Source organism: Nerophis lumbriciformis, linkage group LG11 (assembly GCF_033978685.3).
Source record: "Nerophis lumbriciformis linkage group LG11, RoL_Nlum_v2.1, whole genome shotgun sequence".
Lineage (NCBI taxonomy): Eukaryota > Metazoa > Chordata > Actinopteri > Syngnathiformes > Syngnathidae > Nerophis > Nerophis lumbriciformis.
Window position 1 is genome coordinate 20,597,860 of NC_084558.2, and position 14,659 is coordinate 20,612,518.

At 39.3% G+C, this 14,659-nt stretch overlaps 1 protein-coding gene across 1 annotated transcript in view; it reads left to right on the top strand.

Annotated features, from left to right (window-relative positions):
- Window positions 1-14,659, top strand: part of rbfox3a (RNA binding fox-1 homolog 3a) — a 1,142,209-nt gene that overhangs the window by 96,335 nt on the left and 1,031,215 nt on the right. The window contains exon 2 of the mRNA XM_061967072.1: window positions 2,388-2,474. The gene's annotated coding sequence lies outside the window, so the exon portion shown is untranslated. The remainder of the gene's footprint in view (window positions 1-2,387; window positions 2,475-14,659) is intronic.

Below are 14,659 nucleotides of genomic sequence, written 5' to 3' on the forward strand. Positions count from 1 at the left end.
CCATCCGTAGTATACAAGACTCAGCAGGATGTCGGCAAAAATGAGGTCAGCTGAGCTTTTGAAGCTAGCAGACAAGGCGCCATGCAGGGATTGGAAGATCACATCAAAGGAAATCAACAAAATGGCCAAATATTGTAAACGATGTGTGTGTGTGTGTGTGTGTGTGTGTGTGTGTGTGTGTGTGTGTGTGTGTGTGTGTGTGTGTGTGTGTGTGTGTGTGTGTGTGTGTGTGTGTTTGCGTGTGTGTGTATGTGAACTATATTAAAAAAATGAATGCAGTTGTAAAACTGTTTTAATGATAATAATTATCTTAAGATATGTTTACACGTCTTCTTTTCCTTGCCTATGTTGAACTGGGCGTAGGAACGGGTTCAACGTTGGGACACACACACGCACGTACAGTAGGTACCACTGTAATTTTGCCTCATTCCTGTGAGAACCTTGTGTGTGACTGAAGCATTAAAGGGTGGGCCCATCCAGGACCAACTGCAGTGTGCTCAAACAACCACCAGGTAGCATCTGTGAGCAGATATTACTGTACCATCTCTCTCTGTCAGGTCTTTTCAGGTTGGCAGTGCATTTTCACTCATTCTTCACTCACGCTTAAAGTGAGGATGAGGCAAAAATACAGTGGTACCTACTGTACACACACATATACACTTTTGCCCAGACAGTGCCTGTTGCCTGCTTGTTTATTTGCCGAAGCACTGGACAACTTGACAGAACTTGAGTCGCCATGAATTTTCGGTTTGGCAAATGCCACAATGTCACACAACGCCACAGGACTGTGCTGACTCCAAGTTAGAATCACCATGTGCCACTTTTTTGTGAACCGTAGAACTCTATAGCCGCAGTTACAGTTTATGTTACTCTTTTTTACCTGTTGGTTTGCTCTTATCTCTAATAATAATAATAATAATAACTGGGATTTATATAGCGCTTTTCTAAGTACCCAAAGTCGCTTTACATGTAGAACCCATCATTCATTCACACCTGGCTCTTATCTCTCCATGACTTTGACTCTCTGCCTCAAGCCCTGCATGGCATTAATATATTTACAACAGACAACATTACATATAGTAATGTACTCTATAAGCAATTGACTTAAAACATACCCCAAACCCCATAGTACTATAGAAATGAATACATACTTATCATAAAATAATAGCTAGAATTTTTAGAATGGCCTTCCCAAAGTCCTGACCTAAACGTGTGGACAATGCTGAAGAAACAAGTCCATGTCAGAAAACCAACAAATTTAGCTGAAGTGCACCAATTTTGTCAAGAGGAGTGGTCAACAATTCAACCAGAAGCTTGCCAGAAGCTTGAGGATGGCTACCAAAAGCGCCTTATTGCAGTAAAACTTGCCAAGGCACATGTAACCAAATATTAACATTGCTGTATGTATACTTTTGACCCAGCAGATTTGGTCACATTTTCAGTAGACTCATAATCAATTCATAAAAGAACCAAACTTCATGAATGTTTTTTGTGACCAACAAGTATGTGCTCCAATCACTCTATCACAAAAAAACAAGAGTTTTAGAAATTACTGGAAACTCAACACAGCCATGACATTATGTTCTTTACAAGTGTATGTAAACTTTTGACCACGACTGTACATACAGTTCTAAAATAAAATACAACAAAGAGAAGTGTAGTATGCATGTGTAGGCCTATTTTGAGATAAATGACTAATTTTCATAAAATGCTTGCTTTGCAAACGTATTTCAACATTATAATTGTTGTTGTTAGCTAAAATCTAGCCACATATGAAGAACGAAGGTAAACCAGCACCATTGGCAGTGAAGACAAAGAAATGTGTCCATCCAGAACTAAACTCTGTGTTTTCTTTTCTTGATTTTTATTTTGAGCGATGTATTCATAAAAGGTTCACACACACACTCAAGAAGCCAACGTCTCTCTTATGCATAGGACTCTCTCAACGCACACAAGGGCTCCTTCTCCATTACCCTTGACCTCATCCATTCACTAGTCATGACTATGACAACGACTGTTGGAAATGACACAACTCTGCTTCGAAAATGCACAATGTTATCAAAAAACCCCCACAACTTTGAAGGGAGACAACAAGAAAGCTGAAGTGACACAAGCAGTTTTGGAGCCACTGGTAGCCAACCCCTCTGCTAACCCCTTACTTGCTTACACTGTGAGGAAAATTAAGTAAGACACTTTTTTACTGGTCATAAATGAGGGACATGGCTAGTCTGCTGTGTTTAGGTTGGCAGTCAAGCATGGGTTCCATTTGCGGCTCCCGTACACACTCTTCTTATAATTCCAAGTGTGTGATGTTTTCAAATATCAAAGGTGTTTGCTGACGTTTGCCAAATATAGAGATTGAAGTAAACCACATTCTTGTCAAACAGATGGACAGCGAGACATGATGGATGGAACTTCATGATGTTGCTTCGACAACCCAACCTCCATTGACGACAGCTGTTCTACAGTAACGGGTAGGACTTTTAATGATTTGCACAAACATCATGTATGCGTCTATCTATGTAATTCAATCTCTACATTCACTCAAGATTGCCAAGATTAGAGAAAAGCAGCACATATTCCATTTTGTTAAACTATGCTTTTTTTATTATATGGAATTTTGTGACATACAAGTTGAAATTGAATTTAATTTAAGAACTTAAATGACGATAATAATAAACAGACAACTAATACATCCACTACTATGTATAATAAGCAGCAGCAATACAAAATACAAACATGTTTGCAAGATTTTACAGTATTTCAAATCCATCCTGCAATTTCCGGGCTTTAGAGTGCACCTGTTTTTAGGATGCACTCAGAATGAAAGTTAAGTGTGGGTGTGTGTGCGTACTTGTGTGTATGAATGGCGGGTTTCTCCGAGACTGCCAAGATACCTGTGGCGGTGGGGGAGTGGTTGTGGGTGTGGTCACGTGACATAATCAAATAATGTGCCTAATCTGCTATGATGATATGGTTTTTCTTGAAAAAAAAAAGTTCACTAGTGTTTTTACAATTGACTCTTCTTAGAGTCAATTGTACAGAGTCTTCTTCTGTAGAGACTTCTCCCACACCCACCAAGGACTGTTTTCACTGCTGGAATCTAGAAAGAGGTTCCGCCAGTGACGTGCGGTGAGGTTCATGGCTGGTGAGGCACTGACTTCATCACAGTCAGATTTCCAAACATATGAACCCTAAAGAGTATCTTATTCACCATTTGATTGGCAGCAGTTAACGGGTTATGTTTAAAAGCTCATACCAGCATTCTTCCCTGCTTGGCACTCAGCATCAAGGCTTAGAATTGGGGGTTAAATCACCAACAATTATTCCCGGGCGCGGCGACGCTGCTGCCCACTGCTCCCCTCACCTTCCAGGGGGTGATCAAGGGGATGGGTCAAATGCAGAGGACAAATTTCACCACACCTAGTGTGTGTGTGACAATCATTGGTACTTTAACTTAACTTTAACTTTACACATACAAACTGTAGCACACAAAAAAGCACATTTAATTAAAAAAACGTTATTATGGTCTTACCTTTACTTATAAGTGCGGGAACAGTGGTGTTCGTGTTGGAGGAGTTGTGAATGAATGAAATATGAAATCCGTGCTGCAGTCTGCAGGTGTACCTAATGTTGTGTCCCTGCAGTCGTTGTTGTTTTTGCACTTTTTGGCTTCTTGTTAAGTGACTTTTTTTGGGTGGATTCGGTCTTGCACGTGGAGGGTTTAGGTGTGGGCTTTGGTTGGTGTGGCGCTCCCGTCGGGGGTGCATTCTGCGGCGGGGGTGCATTAACCGGCACCAGGAGGCGGGATTACTGCGAGCCTCACGCAGTGCGTCTTCGCAGCAGTTTTATGATTGCTCAGCACAATAAATACTTTACACACATACAGTTGTTGACAAAATACACTGTACATTATATACCTCAGCTAACTAAACTATGGAAATGTATAATATAATTCATATAGCAATACAGTCTCACTGCACAGCAGGCCAGCAGTTAGCCGAGTCTGCAATCCATGTTGAGGCACAACTCAGTGACGTGCCTCAACTGGCTGCTGATCACCGCACCGTCTCTTCTCAGTATTTGAACGGCAAATGTGAAAATTCAGCGATTTTGAATAAAAATAATCTAAAACTGGTGAAGTTAAATGAAAAATAACTTTATAGTATAATCACTGAATACATATAACAATTTAATTATTTTTTTTCTTTTTACATTTTTTTTCTTTCCATGATGGCAGGTGAGGCCGCACCTCACTAGAGGCTGCGGAACGGTTCCGCGGCCTCCATAGCAGAACCTCCAGGTTCTGTAACAGCTTCTTCCCTCAGGCCATCAGACTCTTGAACGCATCATAATAATCCCCTCAATTCCCCCCAAAAACGGATTAACTCGCTGGAATATAGAGACAATATAACATACATCCATAAATGTGGATGCATATGAAAAAGTGCAATGTATTTATCTGTACAGTAATGTATTTATTCATATCTGCACCTTATTGCTCTTTTATCCTGCACTACAATGAGCTAATGCAACAAAATGTTGTTCTTATCTGTACTGTAAAGCTCAAATTCGAATGACAATAAAAAGGAAGTCTAAGTCTAAGTCTTAGTTTTATCCTGCTTCTAAATGTGTGTTTTAACTCTTGTACAGCACTTATGAAACTTTTATTGTTTTCTAAAATGTGATTTATAAATAAAGTCAATTGGGTTGGATAAAAAGGCTAAAAAAGTATGCATACATTTAAAAACAAATCTATTATTATTAATTAGTTTTAACATATTTGCCATATTTCAAATGTTGTTGCTTATTGTACAATGTAGAATATTTTTAAGTGTCATTCTAGAAACTTTTAATTACTTTTTTGAAATTAAAAACTAGTAGCAACAAACTTAACTTAACTTCCGTTGATGTCCCTGAAAAAAGAGGCGAGCTACAGCAAGCATGATGTCACACTTGTTTTGCGCTGCGTCAGTTGAATTTTCTCTTCCTAATGGCCGCCACTGTCCTTAATATTTGCAGATTTTGTAGATCTCTGTCCACGGGTATATCTGGCGTATATTGAAAACACGTCCACATCGCAGACATGCTGACAAAGCTCCAAACAATGGTGGTGGTTCTGTTTACATCCGGTTTCAGCAACACTGTTGTCGGTGATCAAAGTATTTATTCGGTGGTCGAGTTTTCGGTACATCACTTGTCAATAGTGCACAAATAATAAGCTATATATATCCATTCAAACTGTAACGTTTGTTTGTAATGTTTAATATTCGTGTGGTTTGGATTTGATGTCAGTTTTTCCCATGTTTGTAATCACACCATCCGTGCCTGAAAGGTGATTGGCAAAGAATGAGGAATTGTTGTTGTGTGTCTGGAGAAGCACGGACTCACGGACATGAAAGTGTGTACACGGGAGGTAAAACCTGTTGGAATTGTTCCATTTGTTATCATAAGATTGGTAATAAAAGTTAAAAATAGTGTCGGACGTTGTGTGTTTGTTCTGGGGGCTTCAATATATCAATCAATCAATCAATCAATGTTTTTTTGTATAGCCCTAAATCGCAAAAGTCTCAAAGGGCTGCACAAGCCACAACGACATCCTCGTTACAGAGCCCACATAAGGGCAAGGAAAAATTCACCCCAGTGGGACGTCGATGTGAATGACTATGAGAAACCTTGGAGAGGACCGCATATTTGGGTAACCCCCCCCACTCTAGGGGAGACCGAAAGCAATGGATGTCGAGTGACATAATATTGTGACAGAACAGTCCTTAGTGGATCTAACATAGTAGTGAGAGTCCAGTCCATAGTGGGGCCAGCAGGAGACCAGCAGGAGACCATCCCGAGTAGCGCAGAGATGTCCCCAACCGATGCACAGGCGAGCGGTCCACCCCGGGTCCCGACTCTGGACAGCCATGGTCCATGGTCACCGGAACCGGAATAACCTGGCGAGGAGGCAGAGGAAAAAAGAAAAGAAACGGCAGATCAACTGGTCTAAAAAAGGGGGGCTATTTAAAGGCTAGAGTATACAAATGAGTTTTAAGATGGGACTTAAATGCTTCTACTGAGGTAGCATCTCCAACTGTTACCGGGAGGGCGTTCCAGAGCACTGAAGCCCGAATAGAAAACGCTCTATAGCCCGCAGACTTTTTTTGGGCTCTGGGAATCACTAATAAGCCGGAGTTCTTTGAACGCAGGTTTCTTGCCGGGACATATGGTACAATACAATCGGCAAGATAGGATGGAGCTAGACCGTGTAGTATTTTCAAGTAAAAAAAAGATAAACTTATTTTCAATGTGTGGCGGTAATAAAAATGTCACTTTCAATTACATTAAGGGGAAACTCTGGAGTGTGAATGTGCTGCTGCAATTCTGGATGGACATGCTTTGTCACACCAGAAAAATCCATACATTAGCAACATTGTACTGTGTAAAGTGCCTGGTTCACTGCCTTCGAAAAAAGGCACGGCTTATTGTTGAGGCATGTACACACTATACCGCTACTGTCTTGTAATGTTAATATCCCAAATTCTGGGTGATACATTTTGCACAATTTGAGAAATTAATCATTAACACCCAATTCTGGTGTTGTTAGACTCTTGTTCAAATGTTTGCTCAATGATTTGACATCAATAATTGTGCATTATATTAGCAAACTGATGTTACTTTCAATATGTTACTTGCATAACGTCAACTTCAAGCAATTGTTGTAGGTTGCCGAGTCTGCATCTTTTAAAGTGGACCAATTATGCAAAACCTACTTTTCGTACCTATTGGTACCTGCTTTTGTGTATTTGAGACCTGCATAATTGCCGAAAATTTGAAAACAAACCGTGAAGGCATTGCAGAGATATTTATAAAATAATCTTGCTTTCCTTTCTACTTCTACTAAAAGAGGTGCTTGGAATTTGCTCTTTTTGTCTTTGCTAAGTGTGGTTTCAGCGGATTAAAGGGTATCCACGGGGTCTTAAAATGTCTTAAATCCAACAATTTGAATTTAAGGCCTTAAAATGTCAAAAAATATCCTAAAATCTCATAAAAGGTTTCAAAATTGACTTACGTTACTTTTATTTTTAATGTAAAAGTCAAAAATCCAGGATAATTCTATGTTAAATTCTTCTAAAACGCCGCAGACACTTGCACAAGATGTTCTTATGTGTTTGCTCAAATCTGACATCTGCAAAAACATTGCAAAAGTTAACCATTTAGCTTTAGCAGAGATGCTAACCGTCCCTTTCACAGACAATATATTGTTGTGCTTTCCTCTACCATTGCTGGTGTTCTGGTTGTCACATAAAAACACTTGATATGAAGCACACTGCACCTTTTGCAAGAAAACACTTCTATGGCAACTCTGAAAAATGTCTGTTATGATGTTTGCTAATGTTTTTTTCAAGTAGTTCACACTGGATAGGCTTCTGATGTACATAATTAGTTTAACCATTTTGTTTTCCAATGTGAAAGAGCAGTGAATCCATTCATATACTTCCAATTACAGATGCTTGAGTGAAAAACTAATATTGAGAAGATAATACCACGACAGTCGACTTGGCAATACCTATGCAGAGTTGACGGTAATAGATACCTTTTTGTTTGGTCTCCACATTTCACTGTATAATCTTCTTTCATATTGAATATTTCTTCACAAACTAGGCATTTGCAGGTGCCACAGTTTTAAAACTAATCGAACAGCTATATAATAGAGAAATTAAGACATCTGACACAACCTTCACATCATCATTGGAATCAAACTTTATCTATAAAGTGTTTTTCACAAATAAAAGAAATGCAACGCAAAGTGCTTCACAGACTTAAAAATAATACCCCGATGACCCACATCCCCCATTATCGCACACACACACACACACACACACACACACACACACACACGCACACACACACACACACACACACACACACACACACACACACACACACACACACACACACACCAAACACAAAGATGCACACATGTATGATCAAATTAATGCATGGCTGAGTACAGAGGAGACATGTGAGTAAACACTATCACAGGAGCCAACTGCACCAGGAGATCATCACCAACGGCCAACAGGACGCTGACACAAAGCGCCTCCACAATCATGGCTGATAACCTCTGATGAAGTGCTCCCTCTGAGTAACGCTTGAAAGTAAAACTAATAAAATAGTTAGAACCATGAGTAGAAAGAGAGGATAAAATACAAGTAAAACACATGAAGACAAAAAAAGTATAAATATACAGTAAATATATAATATGTAAATAGAACTAAGTAAAATATTGCATAACTAATAAGATAAAAAGTAAAGTACGAATGACTTCAATAAAATTAATAAATATTAGGTAAAAGCCAAATCAAAAAGGTAGGTCTTAAGCCTGCTCTTAAAAACATGAACGTTCTCCGCAGCCCTATGTATAGAAATGAGGAGTTTTAGAGAAATTACGTTACTGTTAAGGAATACGTCCATAAAAGGAGAGCCACAGGACTTGGCATAAAAACTAGAGATGAATGCAAGGTGCAACACAGAAGAACCACTTTTGGACAACATATCAGGGTCAAGACAAGCTAGGTGCATTTATAAACCTCATAATTCTGAACGACAACAATACAAAACAAGTGAACGAAGGGTTTTGTAAGATGATGATGTGGTAACAAGCATAGTGTGAATGAAGGATGGCAGACAGGAATTCAAGAGACATTTTTTATCGGGACATGTGTCTTTCGTCAAAGCACAGCAGCTGTAAAGAGTCCAAATGACCAACGGCACATGTCAGGCCTTCACAATAAAAGTGCTGCATAATACATCCTGTCTGACTGCACTAACAAAATAGGGTTCTCAGAAAAATAGCTTACGCAAGCAAGCTTTTTTTCACATTCTCTGTCTTCTGTATTGCTGCTGGATTATGCTGCAATAATTATGACAATTTGTTGTGGATTTTATTCCATATTGTTAAATGCATTACCTAATTAGCATTTTATTCATAGTATTTACATTTCTACGCTGTTAACTCAAATGTCAAAAAATTAGCTAAAAATAAAAATGCATATTTTTAAAACAAAGTATGTATCTTTTCTATTTATTATTTTGTACTGTTTGAAAAGGACTGATTTGGCACAGGTATCAGTTATAATACCTCCGAGCTGGGATGGTCTTCAGTTCACTGGTGTTGTAATGAGGACAAGTGCTGCAGGAAAGCTACGGACTTCAGTGTGATGAAAAGATCTGGTTATCTTTGGTTGTTTTTTGCATGTCCTTTAAACAATTTTGGATGCTTAGAATTTATATATATTCTATGTATAGTATATTATAATTATTTATATTGTGCTGCTTGCTTTATACTACACAGAGAATCAGACAGGTGTTGCCCTTGACTTGAGTCTGATTAGCACCTTCCTCAAGGGTACCATGAGTCAATACTGCAATTCATTTTTGTTCACAGCAGGATTCGACCCTCTGGTCCCCAAAGCCCAAATCCAAATTCACTCAGCTACTGACATCCCCAAATAAACCCATCCATCCATTATTTGGACAGTGTCCTCTCCATCTTTCAACTGATCTTTAAACTTTTGGGGGGTCGCTGCTTAAAAAATATTCTACAATTGTACCTCGGTTCTCAGTTGTCCCACTTTTGAAATTATTTGTTTTTTCCCGCAAATTTTGCCACTGTTTTTGGATGACATCCCGAATATTGTACGGCCAAACATTGCAAATAACTAGTTACGTAACAAACGTCTGTCCGCATACCATTCTGTGAAATCAAGTGCCCCCCAAAAAATCTCACACATTGGTGACACAGTCCTTGAAATTTGTAAAGTGAGTCTTAAAATGTGGGCTCTTGTTGTGTCTTGGTCTGCCTTCTGGAGGATGACACATATGAAGAAGGAGGATGGTGGTGATTATCGTTGAACAAAGACTAACTTCCTTAAACAAGTAATCATCACAACTGGTTCTGCAGTACCGAGAAAGAGTAGCCAATTTATAGTTCTCTCCTTGTGTGTTATCCCAACTATATAGCCCCCAATACTGTCCCTTTGGCACCTTCAATTCCTTTGTCCAGAAGATCACTCCTACTTACACATTCCTCCGACCGATTGTTAGTATTGGGCCGCTAACACATTTCAAGTACTTCCGGGAAGCTATAACGTTTGGTCCACCGGAGCCGAACAAGGGTGACATAATTCTGATATTGTTGCCACCCTAGGTTAGGGCCTCGACATATACCAAACCTAAGGTTGATGCAGATATTTTCCGTATATCTCAGCACGCCTTTTGGACCAACTCTTCACACGTCTTGGAGTGGCATGGGGTTGGTTAGCATATACTGTATGTGTGAGTGTTACTGTCCCTTAAATTACATGTCAACAATTAGTATACAACTGAATGTATGCTTGCACACAACCCTTGCACAATAACAAAATATGTGACTTCAAATTCCAACAGATACCACACTATCTAGACCGATTCCGGCCAGGAAATCCTTTCCTTTGTTGTGTGAGCGTGTGGTTTATTTGTTCATAGAATGCACACATAAAGAACAATTTTGTATCTGTCTAACTGCACTGACCATTTGCCGTTGAAATTAGGTGTTCAAGCGTACTGCATCACATGAAGTAAGCCGGGCAAAGGTGTGTAAAGACTGTACCTGATGCTGAAGTTTAAAATAATGTGGGAAAGTATACAGCTCTAACTGTCCATTATTTAACGTTTGTATCGCATTAGAGTGAAACAGTGTCTATGTCAATCTTCCATCCCTCTCTGCTCATCGCTGTCTTTTCCAACAAGCAGGTACTGTAAAACTATATCTAAAATGTGCGTTGAATTAATATTTGTGGGTGCCCTGGAATGGATTATTTGCATTTGCTTTGCTAGGGCCAATTTAGTGTTGCCAATCAACCTATCCCCAGGTGCATGTCTTTGGAGGTGGGAACCCACGCAGTCACAGGGAGAACATGCAAACTCCACACTGAAAGACCCCGAGCCCGCGGTATCAAACCCAGGACCTCCTTATTGTGAGGCACCCGCACTAACCCCTGGACCACTGTGCTGCCCATTTCTGAAGTCCCATATCTATGTATGAGCAAGTACCAAGGCTACAAAATCAACTAACTAACCAGCGGGCTGTATCATCTGAGGAGTCCCCAAGCACAAAAACAATGTTTACTTTTGTAGAAAGTTTAAGAACCAATAACAAATGGAGAAGAGGAATGCAGTGTGGCGTGTTGGTGCTTGCAAAAGATGCCTCGAAGTCCATGAGGATGAAGCTGTAACTGTGCAGGAATCCTGAGTTTTGTTTTCATCAGTCTTTGAGCAGCACCTCTGTCCACAAGCTGAAACCAGAGACCTGTCCCAATAAGCACCCAAGACTGACTTGCAATGAGCTCATTAAAAATGCATGAGGACAAGGATGATTTCTTGTCCCGACTTTCACAGCAGTGCCGTGATGCCTTTCACAATAGAATGTCTCGAATAGAAGAACTTCTGGCAGAAAGTGGATTACACAAGGTCCCTGTGATCCTGATCCTACTTAATGTAATAACCAATGATGGACAGATAATCGGAACTCTGACTGACCTTGCATCAGGTACAAATTATATAACCCACACAGCTGCAAAAAAGCGATGTTTCCGGAGTGAAGACATCAACCTTGTGGTCCACGGAGATGGAAGAATGAAAGTATCAGTGGCAACCAAGTGTTACCTGATCAAAATGTGTGATGTCACACCTAGAGGGACCCTAAAGCCACACCACATAGTGTGCTATGGCCTGGGCAAGATTGCAGAAATCCTTAAGCAAATCTCAGTCAAGAAGCTGCATAAAATATTCCTCAATATTCCTCTCCAATAGCTCACAAGACCCACAGAAATATAGCTCTTCCTCAGTTTCAAAGAAGGCCAGCTCGTATCCCAGAAAGTCGGATTATTGGCAACCTGGTGCTGTGGTAAAGACCTCTTGGAAAAACTGTGGAGGCACTCACACAGACCTTTTCGATGAAAATTACTCTAATGTGCTCACATGTCAAAAATTAATGTTGCCAGATCAATGAGGACTGCAGCTGTCAAGTATAAATAACTTTCCAGCAAAGATCCAGTTACCTGCAAGACTTCCATCTATCCTGCCACCTAGTTTCAAACAGACCTCACAAGCTAAGACTTCCTGAAGTGGTGGAGGTGTGAAATAATTGGTGCTGCCAGTAAGCCCAAATGTGGAGGATGCCACTGTGGGAACTGCCAGCCTGGAGGAAATGAGATGAACTGTATGTGGTGACTTCAGAGAAAAAAAACCCTCAGCTTCTTGTGGTTAATTATCGCACTAATTAAAACCTCAATGTAAATTTTTAAGAGCCGCATAAAACCGGGCAAAGAGCCGCATACTGCTCTAGACCCACGAGTTGGCCAAGCCTTTGCTTGATGGTCGCCACTGACTCCTCGACAGATCTTTTGCATTATTTCAATTGATGTTTCTCGCTATATTCATCACCAACTTGACCCTTGGTGCAGGTTGTACTGTCTTACAAGTTAGCAGTAGCTGGTTGATTAGACCCGACCTACTATAATATGTATATCACTGGAATGTGCAGACACTTTAAAACTTAGGGTAGTTTAAAAATTGCATTACAATAAAACTAATATTACAACAATGTGTAAAAGTTGGGAGGGCTGGATTACAGACCTTAACGGGGCAAAGTTTGCTCATGCCTGGTTTTTAAGGATGAAATGTAATTGTTTTTTAATTCAATGGATCCAGTAATGGTTGACCCTCACACACGCTTCAATACACGCAGTCATTCTCTTTCTCTCTCTCACACATACACAGGAACACACGTTATTATAGCTCAGTATTCTAAAAACAGCCCCACCCCAAACCTCATTAATAAAAAGCTGCAACCACAACATTTTCTGCCTGTGCAATAACTTGTAAACACATTAAAAATTAAATTGCACCTACAGGCTTTCCAGCCACATGCGCATTTTAATTCTGGCTCCTCTCAAGCACCCGTCTAAAATGGCTTTGAAACAAATATTTGAATAATTACAATTGCATTATACAGTGTGTAAAAAAGAGCAAGTGTTAGCAAAGCTTGTTTTGTTTCTTATTAGAAAATGTTGAGGGCTTAAACATTAAGCATTAACATTTAATTTTTAGGGTCACTGACGTGATTTTTCAGCAATTACAGAGGCAATCTCATGCTTTTAGGCCAATAAAAAACGGAAGTCTTTGGCCTCCATCTATCTGCCTTGCAGGCTATAGCTTGTCTTGCTTGGCACTTCCTTTGACTGTTTAGTCCAATGCGAGGGAAACATTGTCAGTCCCATTGATTGTATGAGTACACTCCTGAAGAGGTACACAATAGAAGTTAATTGTGGGTGATACTGGCAATGTTGGTATCTTATACCAAGTAAAAACAGTGATTTTATCAGCAATACTGATACCGATACTTTGACTTGAAATGTCATATTGCTTGAATAATTTAGTTAATTTGCCTCTTGTTTGTTGACGATAACACAGGGAAAGTACTTTATATTTAAAAAAGTATAACGTTGGCAACAAAATAAAAACAATGTCCATCCATCCATTTTCTACCGCTTGTCCCTTTTGGGGTCACGGGGGTTGCTGGAGCCTATCTCAGCTGCATTCGGGCGGAAGGCGATGTACAAAATAAAAAACAATGTATGAGTATGAAATATCAATGATTCTTATGTTTAGCTACATTAAATTATTTAGTAAAAACAGCTACAGGTACTAATGCAAAAAACAAAAACAAAAATTTAAAAAGTCAATAAAACAGTATAATTAACTATATTTGCAGGCAGATATTTTTGAAAAAAGTCAGTAGTGGGGGTGGCAAAGTACCTGAGTGAGCCGTACAAATAGAAAGAGGTGCTGTCTTTGCACTGCTAGACTACTGTAGAAGAGATGCTGCGGTCACATACTGTGACTCTGATCAAAAGCGATCAATTTGCTAGACGGACAAGAAACTGCAACTTAAGTATCAATCCCATCACGCTAATAGCGATCCGATACCAGTTGGAAAGTTTATTTATAGAGCACAGTTCGTATACAAGACAATTGGAAGTGCTTTACAGAAAATTACAAAAATACCAAAATAAAAATACAATAATCAAAAAAATAACAATTTAAATTAAAATCACAAAATAAAATCATAAAAACAATTAATTCAAATTAAAATAAAAAAAATTAGAAAAAAATATTTGTAGTCATATGTACAATGAAATAAAAGTATTTACAGCCTGGATTTGAACATTGCCAAAGTTAAGGCCAAATTTCAGATCTTCTGGAAAACTATTCCAGATTTGAGTAACATTAAACTGAAACGCTACCTCACCATGTTTAGCCCTGACTCTGGGCACCAGCAGGAGAACACTCCCTGAGGTTCTTAGAAGCCGACATGGTTCGTAGGACTCTAGCATGTTAGAGATGTTCTTTGACATGAACATACTAGTACACAAGCAGATCTGTTTTAAAGTATATTCTCTGAGCTACAGAAAGCCAGTGCAGTGACTTAAGCACTGGACTAATATGGTCATATTTCCCTGTTCTAGTCATGACTTAAGCAGCAGCATTCTGGTAAGGTATGATCTTTATTGTCATTGCACAATTACAACAAAATTTCATTTTCACCACAAACCTTATGTTAGAG